Raw genomic sequence first — 19,476 nt, 5'->3', positions numbered from 1 at the left:
CTGAACTTCAAGCACGTCACACACTTGCATTTGAGGCACCAGAATGATTTAACTCATGACTGCTCGCTGCAGCTTTTTTCTCAGGAATGACAACCATTTATTCAAGATTTTCAAAGTAAATTTATTACCTAGTTAGTTACTATATATAACCTTGAGATTCATTCTCAAATTCAGATTGAAATTCATTTATTAATTGCATGTATATCGAAACATATGGTGAGATGTGTTGTTTGCACTGACAACCAACAGAACCTAAGGCTGTGCTGGGGGCAGCCCGCAAGTGTTGCCACTGATGCACCATCAATAACTCTCGGGAACGTGAGGTGAGGTAGGCTTTTATTAGCTGGAAGAGAGCACTATCAGCAGCAAGAGACCATCACACAACATCCTGGAGACTGAGGGAGGAGCAGTGCATCCAATCGCCTTTATACAGGGGTCTGTGGGAGGAGCCACAGGAGCAGTTAGCAGGGCGGGCATGTCCAGACAGGCATATGTAGTTCACCACAGTCACACATTCCAGTGCCAACTTAACACGCTCACAAAGCTCAGCAGAACTATACCGAAGACGACCAGCAACAGAGCGACATCAGCTGTACAACACACACAAAACGTTGGGAGAGTTTAAAAGCGAGCAGAGTTGAAAAAGTGACGGTTACTTCTTCAGCGGTTTGATTGGGGCACGACTGCACGAGCGCATGGAGGTCGGCCAGTGAGAACTGCGGGAAGAGTTTAAAAGGAAGACAGCTTTACAGAGCAGAGAGTGGTGAGTGCGTGTAATGGTCTGCCAGTGGCAGCGATGGAGGCAGGAACGATAGGGTCTTTTAAGAGACACCTGGATGGATACATGGAGCTTAGAAAAATAGCCTATGAGTAAGCCTAGGTAATTCTAAGTTAAGGACATGTTCGGCACAGCTTTGTAGGTCGAAGGGCCTGTATTGTGCTGTAGGTTTTCTATGTAACTCAGCTGGTCAAGCGACATCTGTGGAAATTAATAACCTCTTTCCTCCCTTCTACCCACACACGTGGACAGTCCTCCAATTCTCCAGGCCTCCAGTCTCCAGGCTCCAAGCCTCATCCATCAGGCTTCAACTTGCAGAGTTCCAGTTACCAGTTGTGCTTTTTAGAATGATACCATTTTAACAAACTCATCCACTGACTCTGGCAGCTCATTCCATATGCTCACCTCCCTCTGCGTGTAAATATACCTATGAACCCAACCCGCAGTTCTGGACTCCTCCTACCACGGAGAAAAGACTGTTGCCATCCACCTTATCTATGTCTTTTTTAATGTTATACTTTTATTTAAGCTTGCCCCCACCATTTCTCTACATTCCAAGAATATAGACCTAGTCTGGCCAACCCTATAACTCAGGCATTGCAGTCCTGAGTTATATATTTCTTCACTAAATATTCTTTGCACTCTCTCCAGTTTAACCAAGACTTTTCCCTAACAGGTTGGCCAAAACTGTACATTGGTGCGACACCACCAATAAGTTACACAACTGCAACATATTGTCCCAACTCCTAGTCTCAGTGTCTTGACTGACAAAGGCCAGCAAGCTAAAAGCTTTCTTCATCCCCTTGTCTACCTATGATGCTAGGTCTCCATGCTCAATTGCACTTTCTAGTGCCCTACAACACAAATCCTATTCTGGTTTAACTTTCCAAATGCTTCACACCACACTTATTTGCTTTGAAATAAAGCCTACTTGGCTTTATTTACATGGCCTACTTTCCAATTTTCACGTGTTACGTACCCGTGACACGTGACAGTGGTACCCTTGTCACGTGACTGGGGTTGAAGTTATACTGGACATGAGGGAATGGTTTTGTGATGGTGGAGTGATGTCATTTTCCTGCCAGGAGAGGTCATGTGACAGGTTTTTCTACAGGGTATAAAAGGAAGACCCACCCTGTCAGGTGGGGCAGTTCGTGGCGGAATTTGCCAGGATGACTTCATGTCACTGCGTGATTTAATGTGATGACGCAGTTTAGTTAAAAATGAAGTTTTATATAATGCCTAAAGTTTAAAAGGTCACTGCCAACGGTTTCTTTGCTGATGGAGAGTGAACAAAAGTTTGGAAGATGGAGATCGAGGAAAATCGATTTTCGACGGTGGATTGAGTTCGACCTTGTTTGATCCTCATTCGGAAGGATTTCGTTGACTATTCTCGTTGTTAATCCCTGGGTTGACCAGAAAGGATTGAGAATAGTGTGGGAAGAAAGGTCAGTACTTTTGAGCCATTATATTTTATAAAATTCTTCGTGGGAAAGTTCGACGCCGGGGAATCGAAGGACATCGACGTGGAAGAGAATTTACATCGCTTTAAAAAGTCTCTCCTTTTAAAAGTACTGTGAGCTTTTGAACTTTTGGCATATCGCTATAAAGAACTGTTTTCTTTCGGCATATCGTTCTAAAGAACTGTTTTTTCCCAATACCGCTTTAAAGACTGTTTGGGACTGCAAAGCTATTAAGAACTGTGAATGTGTCGCACAGCAGCTGTTTTCCGGTTACGTTTGGGTTTGTTTACTTTTGAGGGGGTTTGTTTCAGTGTTTAATAAACGTGTTATTTGTTGTTAAACCCTTGCCTATCTCATCTATATTTATTGTTGCCTGAATACGTAACATTAATTATGGGGGCTACGTCCGGAATTGAATCGTTTGAGTTTAAAATGCTTTTTGAATTTTGAATCGGTGTTTTGGTAACGGGGATTGTTCGATTTTTTTTTGTTTGTTTGACTTGTGGTTGGTATTCGGCAACGATGAATATTGATGAGTTTCTGGATTCGCCAGACGCGGATTTGTTAGCGACGGCGAAAAAAACTGAAGTATCTGAGATTGCTAAGAGATTGCAACTTAAAGGTATTTTGGTGACAACATCAAAAGCTGTAATACAGAGAAAGATCGCATCACATTTTGTGGCTTCCGGTCATTTTGATGAATCGATTTTAGAATCGTTTCCAATAAGTAATCTGGAGATGCAGTTGCAAATCGAACAAATGATGTTAGAGAGGTGTAAAATGGAAGCTGAACAAAAGTAGAGAGATTTTGAATATGCAATGGCGAAATTAAGGTCTGGGAATCAGTCTTCTGATTTTAAAAAACCGTTTGTTGCTAGTCAAGAAATTAAATTGGTCCCTCCATTTAGTGAAACAGAAGTGGAAAGATATTTTCAACATTTTGAAACTATTGCTCGGATGTCAGAGTGGCCGAAAGATAAATGGTCAGTGTTGTTACAGAGTGTGATTAAAGGCAAAGCACAGCAAGTTTACACAGCTTTAACTGCTGCGCAAGCATTAGATTATGATATTGTGAAAACAAATATTCTCAAGGCATACGAATTAGTCCCAGAAGCTTATAGGGAAAGATTCAGGAGTTTGAAAAAGTCTGTGGAAAAGACTTATGTGGAATTTGCCTATGATAAAGCTATGTGTTTTGAGAGATGGGTTTCTTCTAAAAATGTAAATGAGGACTATGAGACATTGAGAGAGCTGATTTTAATGGAGGAATTTAAAAGAAGCATTCCTGTTGAAGTAAGGACCTACTTAAATGAGAGGGATACTGATAAATTGCATGACTGTGCTAGATTAGCTGATGAGTATGTTTTAATCCATAAGAATAAATTTCCTCAGGGTAGAATGTTTAAGAGGGAAAATAATATGGAGACTCCAGGTAAATTAGAAATTAAATCAGAGGTTAATGAGAGAGGTAAGGAGGAAGGAAAACCTGTGAAGGAAAGACAGTTTGGTCTTATTTGTAACTATTGTAAGAAGCCTGGCCATGTAATAGCTAACTGTTTCAAATTGAAAAAGAAAGAGAAGGAAGCAGTTCCAAATGCTTGTGTGCAACATACTGAAGCACCTGTAAAGTTACAGGGTTTGGTAAACACAAATGAGGATTTGTTAGAGTCTGACAAAGTTAGAAAGGGATACGATCATTTTATAACTGAAGGGTTTGTATCCTTGAAAGAAGGATCTACTCTGGTGCCAATAAAAATTCTTAGGGATACTGGAGCTTCTCAATCACTGATGTTAGATAGTGTGTTGAAGTTTAATGAAGAGAGTGATACTGGTGAGGTGAATTACATAAGAGGTGTTGGAAGTGATTTTATGCCTGTACATTTACATGAAGTAAATTTAAAGTCAGGGTTAGTTACAGGATTTGTTAAAGTAGGACTACAGCATAGCTTACCTGTGAAGGGTATTTCTTTATTGTTAGGTAATGACTTGGCAGGTGGACAAGTTTTTCCTGAAGTGCATTTGACAATGGAATCAGAGGAACCAGAGGTGAATTCTAACACAGATTCTTCCTGTGTTGTGACTAGAGCGATGGCTAAAAAAATTGATGTGCAGAATGAGGTTGTTACTCATGACTGTTCAACTCAGGATTCGAGTTTTGAGGATGTGTCAGAGACTTTCTTACCTTCGTTGTTTGAACAAGATTCTGGGAGTAAGTCTGACTATGAAGATTTATCTCTGTCTCGGAAGGAGATGATAGCAGAGCAGAATAGAGATCCTGAGATTGTAAAATTAAGGGAACAAGCTTTAATAGGTAGTGAAATTGAGAAGGTGTCAGTAGGATATTACTTGGAAAAAGGAGTGTTGATGAGGAAGTGGAGGTCGCCTACAATTCCTGCAAGTGAGGAATGGAATGTTGTTTATCAGGTAGTTGTTCCTAAAGTTTATCGGAATGAGATTTTGACTTTAGCTCATAGTGTGCCTTTAGGTGGTCATCAAGGGGTAAGGAAAACTGTGGACAAGATTTTAAAACATTTTTACTGGCCTGGTTTAAGAAAAGATGTGGCGATGTTTTGTAAGACGTGCCATACTTGTCAAATTGTGGGTAAACCAAATCAGGTTACACCAGTAGCTCCATTACAACCTATTCCAGCATTCGGTGAACCGTTTTCTAAAGTTATTGTAGATTGTGTTGGTCCATTACCAAAGACAAAAACTGGTTATCAGTATTTGTTGACTATCATGTGTACTTCGTCTAGGTTTCCAGAGGCAGTACCACTTAGGAATATAAAAGCTAAAACTGTGACGAAGGCTCTTATAAAATTCTTTACTTATTTTGGATTGCCTAAGGAAATACAAACTGATCAAGGTAGTAATTTTATGTCTGGATTGTTTCAACAGATAGTTTATAAATTGGGAGCTAAGCAAATCACTTCGTCTGCATACCATCCAGAATCGCAAGGTGCTTTGGAGAGGTTTCATTCTACTCTCAAGAATATGATTAGGACATATTGTGTGGAAAATGAAAGTGACTGGGATGAGAGTATAAGCTTACTTTTATTTGCAGTAAGGGAATCGGTACAGGAATCTTTAGGTTTTAGTCCATTTGAACTTGTGTTTGGGCATAGAGTTAGAGGACCTTTAGCTTTATTGAAGGAACAGTGGATTAGTAAGGAAGTGCATACTAATTTGTTGGACTATGTTTTGAAATTTAAGGACAGGTTACATAAAGCTTGTAGTTTAGCCAAGGAAAATTTAAAGTTGGCTCAGGAGAAAATGAAAACTTGGTATGATAAGGAAGCTAGGATGAGGATGTTTAAGCCTGGAGATAAGGTGTTGGTTCTTTTCCCAGTGCAGACAAATCCTTTACAAGCTAGATTTCATGGACCTTATGAAATTGTGTCTAGAATCAATGATGTGGATTACGTAATAAAAACTCCAGATCGTAGAAGGTCAACACAACTTTGCCACATAAATATGATTAAACCATATTTTGAGAAACAATCTGGTACTGTGACTGTTGTGGTTAGTGAGAATGAGTTTGATTTAACTGGGAACATGATAGATGATTCATCTGACTTTCATTCTAAATCTAACATTGTTTCGGTTAGGTTACCTAATTCGACCATTTTGGAAAATATGGATGAGAAATTAGCACATTTACAGCTAGAGCAGAAACAACAGATGAAGGAATTGATTTTTAAGTATAAGGATTTGTTTCCAGATGTTCCGAGAAGGACTACTATAGCTTCACATGATGTAGATGTTGGAGATGCCAAACCTATTAAACAACATCCATATAGGATGAACATGGAAAAATGTGAACTTGCTGAGAAGGAAATTGAATACATGTTAGAGAATGATATTATTAGACATTCTAACTCGAATTGGAGTTCGCCATGTGTTATGGTGCCAAAACCTGATGGTAGTATTAGGTTTTGTACGGACTATAGGAAGGTGAATGCTGTAACGAAAACAGATGCATATCCAATTCCTAGAGTAGATGATTGTGTAGATAAAGTTGGGAAAGCAAAGTTCCTTACAAAGATTGATTTATTGAAAGGGTATTGGTGTGTTCCATTAACGGACAGAGGTAGAGAGATTTCTGCATTTGTAACTCCATCTGGGTTATATGAGTATAATGTTCTTCCATTTGGGATGAAGAATGCCCCAGGTACTTTCCAGAGGATGATTAATTCTGTGATTCAGGGATTGAAAGATACTGATGCTTATATTGATGATTTAGTGACAGGAAATGATACTTGGGAAGCACACATAATTGCGGTGGAGAAATTGTTTGAAAAGCTTTCAAAAGCTAACTTGACTATTAATTTAGCCAAGAGTGAATTTGGACATGCCACTGTGACTTACCTTGGTTATGTTGTAGGTCAAGGTAAGGTAGCTCCTGTTCAGGCAAAAGTTCAGGCAATTTTAGAGATTCCCACTCCGACGGGGAAAAAAACTCTCAGAAGATTTTTGGGAATGGTAGGATATTATAGAAAATTTTGTAAGAATTTTGCTAATGTTGCCCTTCCATTAACTAATCTTCTGCAGAAGAATGTAAAGTTTGTGTGGACAGTGCCTTGTCAGGAAGCATTTGAAAAATTGAAAACAATGATATGTCAACAACCTGTGCTTAAGGCACCTGACTTTGGAAAACCTTTTTCATTAGCTGTAGATGCTAGTGATGAAGCTGCGGGAGCAGTATTGATGCAAAGGAATGAGGGTGATGAGGTTGATCATCCAGTAGCTTACTTTTCTAAGAAATTTAATAAGCATCAAAGAAACTATTCAACAATAGAGAAAGAATTGTTATCTCTTGTTTTGGCTTTAGAATATTTTGAGGTATATGTTGGTACAACTCAAAAACCACTTATTGTTTACACTGATCATAATCCGTTAGATTTTCTGAGTAAGATGAAAAACAAAAACAGAAGATTGTTAAATTGGAGTTTGATGTTACAAGAGTACAATATTGTGATAACTCATATTAAAGGTAGAGATAATGTGGTTGCTGATTGTCTATCTCGATGTTGAATGTACAATGTAATATTTTTTTTGTTTGGAGTGGTTTTTTTTTATTGTAACACTCCTACTGTATTATATATTGTGTATGTTATAATTTATACATTTGTTTTTTTTTGTAAGAAATTGTTAAAATTTTTGTTCTTGTCAGACCAAAAATGTTTTTTTGGAGGGAGGTGTTACGTACCCGTGACACGTGACAGTGGTACCCTTGTCACGTGACTGGGGTTGAAGTTATACTGGACATGAGGGAATGGTTTTGTGATGGTGGAGTGATGTCATTTTCCCGCCAGGAGAGGTCATGTGACAGGTTTTTTCTACAGGGTATAAAAGGAAGACCCACCCTGTCAGGTGGGGCAGTTCGTGGCGGAATTTGCCAGGATGACTTCATGTCACTGCGTGATTTAATGTGATGACGCAGTTTAGTTAAAAATGAAGTTTTATATAATGCCTAAAGTTTAAAAGGTCACTGCCAACGGTTTCTTTGCTGATGGAGAGTGAACAAAAGTTTGGAAGATGGAGATCGAGGAAAATCGATTTTCGACGGTGGATTGAGTTCGACCTTGTTTGATCCTCATTCGGAAGGATTTCGTTGACTATTCTCGTTGTTAATCCCTGGGTTGACCAGAAAGGATTGAGAATAGTGTGGGAAGAAAGGTCAGTACTTTTGAGCCATTATATTTTATAAAATTCTTCGTGGGAAAGTTCGACGCCGGGGAATCGAAGGACATCGACGTGGAAGAGAATTTACATCGCTTTAAAAAGTCTCTCCTTTTAAAAGTACTGTGAGCTTTTGAACTTTTGGCATATCGCTATAAAGAACTGTTTTCTTTCGGCATATCGTTCTAAAGAACTGTTTTTTCCCAATACCGCTTTAAAGACTGTTTGGGACTGCAAAGCTATTAAGAACTGTGAATGTGTCGCACAGCAGCTGTTTTCCGGTTACGTTTGGGTTTGTTTACTTTTGAGGGGGTTTGTTTCAGTGTTTAATAAACGTGATATTTGTTGTTAAACCCTTGCCTATCTCATCTATATTTATTGTTGCCTGAATACGTAACACAGGCAACACAGTAGTGCAGTGGTTAGTGTAAAGCTATAACAATGATAGCTGTAAAATCTGGGTTCAACTCCTGCCTCTGCCTGTAAGGAGTTTGTATGTTCTCCCCATGACCACATGGGCTTCTTCCAGCTGCTCCAGTTTTTTCCCCCAGCTACCATGTTGGTGGCAGTAGTGTGGCAACACTTGTAGGCTGCCCAGAACAATCCTCACTGATTTGATTTGCCGTAAGTAAGACTTATTTCGGAATATTGGTAGCTCAGGTTGGCTATTTGGAAGTTTGTTTGAACACTGAGCTTGGCGAAATCTTTGCAGAAGTTTTGGCTCCATTCAAGAAGCCCATCATCAGTGCACAGTTGAGGGTGCTGTCTCCTCAGAATGCCTCTTGGAGGCATTGTCTTTTGAAGAAGTCCTCAGCTGGTTGAATGGTTTCACAGCAACCTTGCACTCAGTGCAATAAGACCAACAAATTGATTGTGGACTTTGGGAAAGGGGAAGTCAAGGGAACACACACACCCATTCTCATCAGCAGTGGAAAGAGTGAGCAGGTTCAAGTTCATGACTATCAATATCTCTGAAGATCTATCCTAGGTACAACATATTGATGCAATTACAAAAAGGCTATATTTCATTAGTAGTTTGAGGAAATTTGATATGTTACCAAAAACTCAAGCAAATTTTTAGATGTGCCGTGGAGAGCATTCTAATTGGTTGCATCACCGTCTAGTTTGGAAGGGCCACCGCACAGAATTGGAAACCTGCACAAATTTACAAACTCAGCCAGCTCTATCATGGACACTGGGATCCCCAGCAGCAAGGACTTCTTCAAAAGACAATGCTTCAAAGAGGTGGTATCCATAATTAAGGACCTGATCAATCAGGCCATGCCCACGTCTCATTGCTACAATCAAGGAGGACGCATAGGAGCCTGAAGACACACACTCAACTTTTAAGGAATAGCTTCTTCCCCTCTGCCATTAGGTTTCAGAATGGACAACGAAACCATGTACACTACCTCACTATATTTTTGGCCTCTTTTTGCACTACTTATTTAATTTAATTATATATATGTATTTCTTATTGTAATTTATAACTTTTAAAATCATGTATTGCATTGTACCGCTGCTGCAAAAAACAAATTTCACAACATTCACTTGTCTCTGATCTCCGAAGCGCGATATATGCTTCATTCATTTTTCTAACCAATGCCTCATCAGCCAGGACTCCTAATAATTTCCAGATTTATCCTTCAAATCATATTATCTATTTATTTATTGTTTGTTTGTTGCTTATACATGCAGTTTGTCTTCCTTTGCACACTGGTTGATTGACAGTCCTTGTGTGCAGTTCATCATTGACTCTCTTTGTTCTACTGTGAATGCCTGCAAGAAATCCAGAATAAGGTAATGTAATCCAGAGAGGTAATGTTGCAGCTATATAGGATCCTGATCAGACCCCACTTGGAGTACTGTGCTCAGTTCTGGTCGCCTCACTACAGGAAGGATGTGGAAACCATAGAAAGGGTGCACAGGAGATTTACAAGGATGTTGCCTGGATTGGGGAGCACGCCTTATGAGAATAGCTCTAGTGACCTTGGCCTTTTCTCCTTGGAGGATGAGAGGTGACCTGATAGAGGTGAATAAGACGATGAGAGCCATTGATGGTGTGGATAGTTAGAGGCTTTTTCCCAGGGCTGAAATAGCCAACATGAGAGGGCACAGCTTTAAGGTGCTTGGAAGTAGGTACAGAGGAGATGTCGGGGTAAATTTTTTACACAGAGAGTGGTGAGTGCATGGAATGGGCTGCCAAAAACGGTGGTGGTGGCAGATATGATAGGGTCTTTTAAGAGACTCCTGGATAGGAACATGGAGCTTAGAAAAATAGAGGGCTATGGGTAACCCTAGGTAATTTCTAAAGTAAGTATATGTTTGGCACAGCATTGTGGGCCCAACAGCCTGTATTGTGCTGTAGGTTTTCTGTGTTTCCAAGTTTCTGGGGGGAGGGGAAGGCAGTGATAGGTGAAGCCAGGTGAGGGTAAAGGTGGGTGGATAGGAGAGGGTGAAGTGAGAAGCGAGGAGGTGATGGGTGGAAAAGATAAAGGGCTGAAGAAGAAGGAATCTGATAGGAGAGGAGCATTTACTTCCACCATCTTCAACGAAGTTCTACCACCAAATACATCTTTACCCACCCCAATCCCCACATTCTGCTGGCGTCGCTTGCTCCGTGATTCCCTTGTCCATTTGTTCCTGCCCACTGATCTCCCTCCTGGCACTTAACCCTGCAAGAGAAGAAGGGCTACACCTGCCCATTCACCTCTTTCCTCACCTCCATTCAGGACCCTAAACAGTCTTTCCAGGCGAGACAGTACTTCTACTGTATCAGGCGATCGCGATGCAGCTTCCTCTACCTCAGTGAGACCCCAGCGTAAACGGGGGCTGCTTTGTTGAGCACCTTCGCTCTGTCTGTAACAAGTGGACAATTATTTTAATTCCAATCCCCATTCCCATTCATACGTGTTCATCCATGGACCCCTCTACCGCAAGATCCGGCCATTCTCAGGTGTGAATTCTGTCTGGGTAGCTTCCACCCTGATGGCATGAACCTTGACTTATCAAATTTCTGATCATTTATGCCCCTCCCCCCTCTTCTTCCATTCACCATTATGGTTCCCCTCTTAATTTTTCTCTTCTCCTTATCTGCCTATCAACTCCCTCTGGTGCTCCTCTTCCTTCCCTTTCTCCCATGGTTTGCTCTCCTCACTTAACAAATTCCATCTCCTTCAGCCCTTTACCTTTTTCACACATGACCTCTCAGATTATCTCTTCATCTCCCCTCCCTCACCAACCTGGCCCACCTATCACCTTTGAGCTTATACTCCTCCCCCTCTTGGCTCCACCTTCCCCTTCCTTTCCAGTTCTGATGAAAGGGGCTCGGACCAAAACATTGACTCTTTGTTCCTTTCTATAGATGCTGCCTGATCTGCTGATTTCCTCCAGCATTTTGCATGGCTTGCTCTGGATTTTCAGAGTTGCAGAACCTCTTGTGCTTATGATTTATTGACCGACCCACTAGTCCCTCCAGCACTTGAGATGTGTTATTAAAAGCAACGATGACTCAGAAAGACTCTGCCTCTGAACTTGCTGCTGAAAACAGAAATATGATAGATTGTGAATAGAAAAAATGCGGAAAGATAAACGACGCATGATAAGAGAAGCTTAAAAGCTGTGGTGCCTCCATTAGAAAAGTGCCATACTCTTTTCCTTTGCTGAAGTTACAACCGCTTTGAAGCTATTACTTTTGACCACGGCAGTAAGTAAAAGGTAAAAAGTACAAACAACATATTATGTAAACTACCTTGCACTTTCAGATGATGATAACGGATAACCTTGAGTTCTAAAACACGCCTGTGCATTTGTTTGTGAATGTTTTACAGATTGTATTTTCAGAAATTAAGAATTGCATTATTAGTAGAAGCTGATTTTTTTTGTGTGTGCCGTGCAGTATTATATTAACAGAGGAGTTTGAACATTTTCCCCATGACTGTGTGGGTTTCCTCCCACAGTTCAAAGATTAGTTGGTTAACTGGTCATTGTAAATTGTCCTGTGATTAGGTCAATTGTTGGGGCAGTGCAGCTTGATGGGGCAGAATGGCTTATACCGTGCTGAATCTCTCAATAAATAAATCCTGTTTCGATCACAAACAAGAGAAAATCTGCAGATGCCAGAAATCCAAGCCACACACACAAAATGCTGGAGGAACTCAGCAGGCCAGACAGCATCTATGGTATAGGGTACAGTCGATGTTTCAGGCTGAGATCCTTTGGCACCGTCGGAGAAAAAAAAAGATGAGGAGTAGATTTAAAAGTTGGAGTCGAGGGGAGGGAGAAACACAAGGTGAGAGATGAAACCGGGATGGGGAGGGGTGAAGTAAAGAGCTGGGCGGTTGATTAGTGAAAGAGATACAGGACTGGAGTAGGGGGAAATCTAATAGGAGAGGACAGAAGACCATGAAAGAAAGAAAGGCGAGAGGAGCACCAGAGGAAGGTGATGGGCAGGTAAGGAGATAAGGTGAGAGAGGGGAAAGGGGATGGGGAATGGTGGGGAGGCAATACCAGAAGTTAGAGAAATGGATGTTTATGCCATCAGGTTGGAGGCTAACCAGACGGAATATAAGGTATTGTTCCTCAAACCTGAGTGTGGCCTCATTGTGACAGTAGAGGAGGCCGTGGACTGACATGTCAGAATGGGAATGGGAGGTAGAATTGAAATGTACAGCCACTGGGAGATCCTACTTCTTCTGGCGGACAGAGTGTAGGTGCTTGGCGAAGATGTGTTTGGTGGTGGGATCCCGTTGGAGGTGGCGGACTTTGGTGGGGTGGTAGGTGAGGACAAGAGGAACTTTATCCCTGGCAGGGTGGCGTGAGAGCAGATGTCTGTGAAATGGAAGAGATGCAGTTGAGGGCAGTGTTGATGGTGGAAGATGGGAATCCCCTTTCTTTGAAAAAGGAGGTCATCTCCTCTGTTCTGGAATGAAAAGCCTCATCCTGAGAGCAGATGCAAAGGAGATGGAGGAATTGAGAGAAGGGGTTGGTGTTTTTACAAGTGGAAGAGGTATAGTCTAGGTAGCTGTGAGAGTCCTTGGGTTTATAATAGACATCAGTAGATAATCTGTCTCCAGACATAGAGACAGAGAGATCGAGAAAGGAGAGGGAGGTGTTGGAAATGGACCAACAAAATTTAAGAGCAGGGTGGAAGTTGGAGGCAAAGTTGATGAAGTTGACGAGCTCCACGTAGGTGCAGGGAGCAGCACAATGCAGTTGTCAATGCAGTGTAGGAAAAGAGGGGTACGGACACCAGAGTAAGCTTGGAACATAGACTGTTCGACGCAGCCAACAAAAAGGCAGGCGCCCATGGCTACACCTTTTGTTTGAAGGAAGTGGGAAGAGACAAAGGAGAAATCATTGAGAGTGAGGACAAGATCCACTAGACAGAGTAGAGTGGTGGTGGAGGGGAACTGGTTGGGTCTGGTGTCCAGAAAGAAATGGAGAGCTTTGAGGCCTTCCTGGTTGGGGATGGAAGTGTACAGGGACTGGACCTCCATAGTGAAAATAAAATGATGGGGGCCAGGGAACGTGAAATCATTGAAAAGATCCAGAGAATGTGAAGTGTAATTGAAATCCTGTTTCAATCTCACAATCTTCTTCTACTTATTCTATGACTAACCCTGTCAAACTTTGCACCATTCTAATCAATTTAAATTGGTATATTGGTTTATTATTGTTAATGCTGCCTGCAATAGGTACACTGAGAAACATGTTTTACATATTATCCAAACAGCAGGACTAGCAAGTGTCTTATACTGCGCATTAAGTGGTAAGGAAATGCTTTAACAGTCCTGATGAAGAGTTGATGCACCATCAATAATTCTCGGAGACGTGAGGTGAGATATAGGCTTTTATTGGCTAGGTGAAAGAACAAACAGCAATTGACCACCACACTAGATCCTGGAGACTGAGGCCGGGGCTGTGTCTCCAATTGCCTTTATACTGGGGTCTGTGGGAGGAGCCACGGTCAGTGTCAGCAGGGGGGGCGTGTCCAGACAGGTATATGTAGTTCACCACAAGAGTCTCAGCTGAAACATTGACTCTTTATTCCCCTCCATGGATGTTACCTGACCTGATGAGTTCTTTCAGCAATTTGTGTGCGTTACTCTGGATTTCCAGCATCTGCCGAAACCCTTGCATTTATGTTGCGAGGGCCACTTTACAGGAGATGGTCACTTAATGTCCTCCTTCACTCAGGGTCTTTTTTTTGTGTGAGACTCTGTATTTTACAGTTATCATAATTATATGTACAATGTCTGCCTTGTGCTGTGTGTGACTATTGGTAATGTGAGTTGAATCTTGGCCCCGGAGTAACGCTGTTTTGTTTGACTGTATTCATGGGTATTCATGTGTAGTTAAACTACAATTAAACTTGAACTTGTTTGTATCGCGATAATTTCATTGCAGGCCAGTTAGCATAATCAAACACTAGAACGTAGAGCCCTGATTGTCTGTGGAAAGAGAAAATGAGTTCTAGTTTCAGGCTCAAACCAAGGGACAGTTTTCGTGTCTCACCAAGTCCACATGACCACATATACAACATTGTCATGGCACACTGAGGTAATTAATCAGCAGCAATACTTGTTATACTTCAGTGATACTTTCTGGCAAAGTTATCCCATCCTCTCCTCTCAGCAATAGTTATACTTAGGCACGCAGTGGCCACTTTATTAGGGGCAAACAATAAAAGTAAGCAAAATACATTTAGAGCAAAATTCAGTCCTCAGACACGGAGCCCAGACCAGACAGAGCAGGCCCACTGCCTCAGCCTTAGTTCAGCAAAGAACAGCAGGAAGCAGAACTGGCCCATTCTTTCCTGCAGTCCTGACACCCTGCCTTATCAATCATCTGGCCTGGCGTTTAAATCCTCCAAACATCGATTCATTGCTCTCTCAAAGACTGGGACCTGTTGCATTGATACACTTTGGGCCTAGACCCCACCCCCCCGCCATACGTCAGCCCGTGCCCAATATTTCCCAATTAGTCCGATGCTTAAATTGATCAAATCTCGCTATTGGTTTAGGTGTAAGGGCTCTGAATCTCCTCCACTCTGCTTGCTTCAACTCTGACTCTGTCTCAAATATGCCTTGACCTTGCTCCTGCACACACACACTTCGACCCTCCACTCAGTCTTGCTTCCTCATTGTTTGCAGTGACCGTATACCATGAATATTTACAGAAAATGTGTTATTAATAAAATATTTAATTGTATTTCTTACTTTGAAAGCCACCATGAAGTTGTTGCTTGACTTCAGCAGCACCATCTTAAACTGGATTAGATATTTGTATTAAAGAGCAGGTGTATAGGTGTACCTAACAAAGTGACCTCTGAGGTAGTTTTTCGATTAAGCTCAAATTTACAGTTTCCTTATCTTTGTGGTTTAACCATATCACCATAAATTCAACACAGTCTTCAACATATGGCCTGCCTTACAATAACTGTCTTATGTTTTAATGTTACAGGTTGTATAATTCAGATGTTCCCCATTCTCACCTTGAGAGGATGAAATGACCAAACATTATAGGATATCTGTGGTGAACTACATATACCTGTCTGGACACGCCCCCTGCTGACTGCTCCTGTGGCTCCTCCCACAGACCCCTGTATAAAGGCGATTGAGGTCTGAGCCCGGCCTCTCAGTCTCCAGGATGTAGTATGGTGGTCACTCACTGCTCGTTCCTTCTTCCAGTCAATAAAAGCCGATATCTCACTTTTACGTCTCAGAGTGAGTTACTGATGGTGCATCAATATCCCAAACCAGAAAATGTCACAGTGGGAATCTCAAGTCTTTATGGTGGAAGATATGCATTGCTGATCAGGATTTGTTGCTATGGGGCATACAAAGTCAGAGCTTTCCATTTCACCACTCCTTGTTACTTTGGTATTTGCAATACAAAGTCTTGCTCCTTGAACTCATAAAAAGAACCTGTTGCTCACTATCCCTGTGGTAACTTGTCATCCTTGAAACATCAGCTGAGCCCATGAACCAGAAAGGTGACCTAGTTGTGTAGCTGAGTTCTGCTTCCAAATTAAATTTGTGTGTTGTATGTCATTCAAATTCAGCTACAACTGGGAGTGTACTCCATACAGTGAGTAGAGTTAAGGTGGTGACAAGAAAACACACAACTACATGTAAAATGTTTTTTGTTACCTATATATTATTATGCTTACCAACATTTCTAATTATTTCTACAACAGGATCGGTGTGATCAGCTATTTTCAAGATGGATAGTCCTGGATGGAAAAGCAGATTGCAGATTGCATGTGCTCTTAGCATTTTCATCATGCTGCCTTGTCCAGTCACACAAGGGGCTAAGATATTGGTTGTACCCGTGGATGGAAGTCATTGGATCAATATGGAGATTCTAATAGAAAAACTAAAAGAACATGGACACAATATCACAGTGCTTTCTTACTCATCAACTTTGTATGTAAAAGAAAGACCAGATCTCTTTGAATTCATAAGGACTAAACAAGAGAAAGATATTGAACAATTTGGAGTTTTGAAGCAGCTTGAATATCTTGTGCAAAATTCATTGGAAAGCTTCCAGAATGGTTGGACAACATGGGGCAAAATTAAGTTGCTGTTAACTTATAATCTTTTCAAGTATTATTTACATAGATTTTTTCAGGATGAAACCAGGGCAATATTTGAAAACAAAAGCTTGTTAAACCGACTTAAGAATGCAGATTTTGAGATATTGCTTACAGATCCCGTTTTAGTTGCTGGTCCAATGCTTGCTTATTATTTAAAAGTCCCATTGGTGTATAATGTTCGATGGCTTCCTTTTGGAGAAGCTCATTCTCATTTTGCTCCATCGCCACTTTCTTACATCCCAAATCCAGGCTCACACTTTACAGATAAAATGAATTTTCTCCAGAGAACAGAAAACATTGTGCAGTATCTTATTCAGCTAGTCATCTCAGAATTATTTATATACCCAATATATAAAGAAATCTGTCATCAACATCTGGGACCAGACACAGACATCCAAACGCTTCTCTTGAGGGCTGATTTGTTGCTAATGAGAATGGATTTTGTGTTTGAATTCCCAAGACCCACCATGCCAAATATTGTCTACATTGGAGGCTTCCAGTGTAAACCAGCCCGACCACTAGCGGCAGAGTTTGAAGAGTTTGTTCAAAGCTCAGGAAAGCATGGACTTATTGTGATGTCGTTAGGATCTGTTATACATTCCTTGCCAAAGCAGATTACAATGGAAATAGCTGAGGCATTTGCTCAAGTACCCCAGAAGGTGATTTGGAGATATGATGGAGAAACCCCTCCCAATGTAGGTAATAATACACTACTGATAAAATGGATCCCTCAGAACGACCTTCTGGGACACCCCAACACACGAGTCTTCATTTCTCATGGTGGTACCAATGGTATTTATGAGGCCATCTATCACGGGGTGCCAGTGATTGGCATGCCTCTAATTTTTGACCAGTTTGACAATATAGTCCGACTTGAATCCCGAGGCGCAGCAAAGATGCTTAATGTTGCAACTGTGCATTCAACAGATCTATTGCAGGCACTTAATGAGGTGATAAATGGCACATTTTACCGGGACAACATGAAGAAACTCTCTGCCCTCCATCGGGACCAGCCAGAGTCACCACTGGAGCGAGCCATTTTCTGGATTGAGTATGTTGCCCGACACAAAGGAGCAGGCCATTTGTGCTCTGAATCCTACCGACTGCCCTCGTACGTTTACTACTGTGTTGATGTGATGGTCTTTCTGTTGTCCATGTTACTCATGGTCACAGTGCTGATGGTTGTAGCACTGAAGAAACTTTGTCGTATTGCATGTGGAGGAAAACAAAAGACTGAGTGAGGTTACACTATCTTGTGTTGGGATATGGTGCTTTATGTTGTTTAGAATTAATTGATTTTTTTTCTGAAGTTATTCCATGGAACATTCTTTCCAGATTTCATGAATTTAGCAAAGGCTACTCTGAGAATAAATCATTAGCAATAGACGCGGGAGGTCAGCGGGAGCTGCTCATGGAGTGAGTACTGTTTCAGATCCGCTCCATAACCTTTACTTTTTTTAACCTTTGATCACCCTTATTCAACTTATTGTTACCTACACCAAAAGATTTTTGCTACTTTCTCGGGCTTATCGTTAAGATTTTATTGTGAATTTTGGAAGATATGCAAACAGAAATGGCTCTTAGATCCAAAGGATGAGAACCGGGGCGAAACCCGAACGGTAATGGAAAGAAGCCAGCTCAACCGCAACGCACTGAGTTAACTTATGAACTGCTTATGGAGCTTTTGGATAAAAAATTTGAGGAACAACATCAGGCTTTTCAACGAGATATAAAGGCTTTTCAAGATTATATGGTTAAGACGGATTCAGTAATTAACCAGCAGCAAGCGCTTATCACATCTCTGCAAGAAGAAGCTCGGAAACGAGATTTGACAATTGAAAAATTGCAACAGGATTTAATTTCGACTATTAAACTGGTGGAGACACTTAAAGCCAAAAGTGTCGATTTGGAGAATCGGTCCAGAAGACAGAACCTACACATACTTGGTCTCCCAGACGGCATAGAAAAAGGCGATCCTTCGAAATACTTTGCTCAATTTCTAAAAGATGCGTTTCCGTCGGTTTTTCCAGAAAACCCTCCGCTACTTGACCGAGCACATAGAATTTGGAGTCGTTCACCGACGGTTTCCGATAAGCCCCCAGTGGTAATCGTCCGATTTCATTACGTACACGACAAAGAACAACTCATTCGTGAAGCTCGAAGGGCTGGGATGATTAAATTTCGTGATTATTGCTTTCGTTTGGTGGATGATTTTAGCCCAGAAGTTATGAAAAAAAGGCTGCTTTTTAAACCTCTGATGTCTGAATGTTATGAGAAAAATCTAAAACCTGCGCTCTTATACCCGGCGAAGCTCAGGATCTCCCCCCCGAATGCTCCGCGTAAAGTATTTCTGTCTACCTTTGAAGCGAAAAAGTATTTGGAGGAGAACTTCCCTACTGATACAGTTACTACTCTCCATTAAATGAGTGATTCTGATCGTGAAAGATGGTTTTCGATTTCTTAAACCAGGGTTAGTCTCTGGTTATTGGTGTAGGTTTATCCTATACTTCATATTTAAGTTAAAGTGTGTTTTCGTTATATTACTCGCTTTGTCTTATACACTTTAACTACTATACTATATTTTTGTCTATTATTTTTGTTCCCTTGAAGGTATATTTTTAACCTTTCGAAGTGAATTTTTTGTTTAATATCAAGATAATGGTTTTTTGCAAAGTATTGGTTTAGTTTAAGATGGCGTTATTGTTTCTTTTTTCGTCTTCTTCCTATAATGCATCGCTTATCATAGTTTAAATACTTCTTGATTTGTTTGGGTTACAACCCGATTTATAAACTTTTAGTGATTATATTCCCTTTTTCTTTACAACTCAGCATATTAAGAAGCGTAGTTTTTAGTACTGCGATCATAATTCTTAAAGTCCGGGTGGTTTTTTTTATATATATCCTTTAAACACGGAGTGGTCTGCCGCTGATATGGGGGTAGAGTTAGTCTCATT

The 19,476-nt window shown here is 41.0% G+C and overlaps 1 pseudogene; it reads left to right on the top strand.

Annotated features, from left to right (window-relative positions):
- Positions 1-566: 566 nt before the first annotated feature.
- On the top strand, positions 567-18,107 carry LOC140718932 (UDP-glucuronosyltransferase 2C1 pseudogene; annotated as a pseudogene).
- Positions 18,108-19,476: the final 1,369 nt, after the last annotated feature.

The sequence above is a fragment of the Hemitrygon akajei genome, chromosome 30, assembly GCF_048418815.1.
Source record: "Hemitrygon akajei chromosome 30, sHemAka1.3, whole genome shotgun sequence".
Lineage (NCBI taxonomy): Eukaryota > Metazoa > Chordata > Chondrichthyes > Myliobatiformes > Dasyatidae > Hemitrygon > Hemitrygon akajei.
Note: the sequence above shows the minus strand (reverse complement) of the source record. Positions and strands in the feature narration are given on the sequence as shown.